Genomic DNA, 943 nt, shown 5'->3' with positions numbered 1-943 from the left:
GGAGCTATACGGTATGGTGCTTTAGATACTGGTGCTGATCTTAGTAATAGATCCACGGTAAATTCAATCTCTCGGTTTAGTGGTAAGCCAGGTAATGGTTCTTGAAAAACATCTGGAAAATCTCTAGCTATTTAAATATCAGCCTGTTTTAGTTCTACTTTTGGCAATTCCTTTATATAGGCAACATACCTATGACAACCATCCTATAGTAGTCTCCTTACCTAAATAGCTGACACTAGTTGTGGCAAGGCATGCACACAACCCAAAAATCTATATTCTTGCTCGCCCTAGGGTTTGAAAATCACTTCTTTTTTATGTCAATCTATGATGGTGTGATTAGCTTCTAGCCAATCCATAGCCAGTATTACACAAATTGCTGCATATCTAGTACCACAAGATCAGTTGGTAGTACTTTCCCTTGAATGCTTACTAGAAAGTATCGAAGCACCTTCCGCTGGTAGTACTTTCTCTTGAATGCTTATTAGAAAGTATCGAAGCACCTTCCTACACTTTACCATAGATCCCATTGACGTGACTATAGACAACTATACGTCTAATAACTGTGCCTCTACCCCAGTTACTCTAACATACCCCGCTAATATAAAGGAATGGGTGGTACCTATGTCAAAAAAAAGAATAACTTTATATGATAATACAATAAGTGTACCTATGACAACGTCTCCAACAGTCTTGGCGTTTCCTAGCATCAATGCCTATACCCTCGCAGGTGCCGTATTCCTCTGCTAGCCTCCATGGGGCGCATGATAACCACCTCGGTTCGATCTAGGAGCTGATGCATAATTCAGCGGTATCAGACATGATCAAGCCATATGGCTGGGTCTCTCACAACGATAGCAGACATTCTCCCCTAGACGGCACTCATCTGGATGTCATCGTCCACATTTTGGGTAAGTGGGATAAGATTGCCCACCCTGAAATCCAC

The sequence above is a fragment of the Malania oleifera genome, chromosome 1 (assembly GCF_029873635.1).
Source record: "Malania oleifera isolate guangnan ecotype guangnan chromosome 1, ASM2987363v1, whole genome shotgun sequence".
In the NCBI taxonomy this organism is placed as follows: Eukaryota; Viridiplantae; Streptophyta; class Magnoliopsida; order Santalales; family Ximeniaceae; genus Malania; species Malania oleifera.
The sequence above is the reverse complement of the archived record's forward strand: the minus strand, read 5'-3'. Positions refer to the sequence as shown.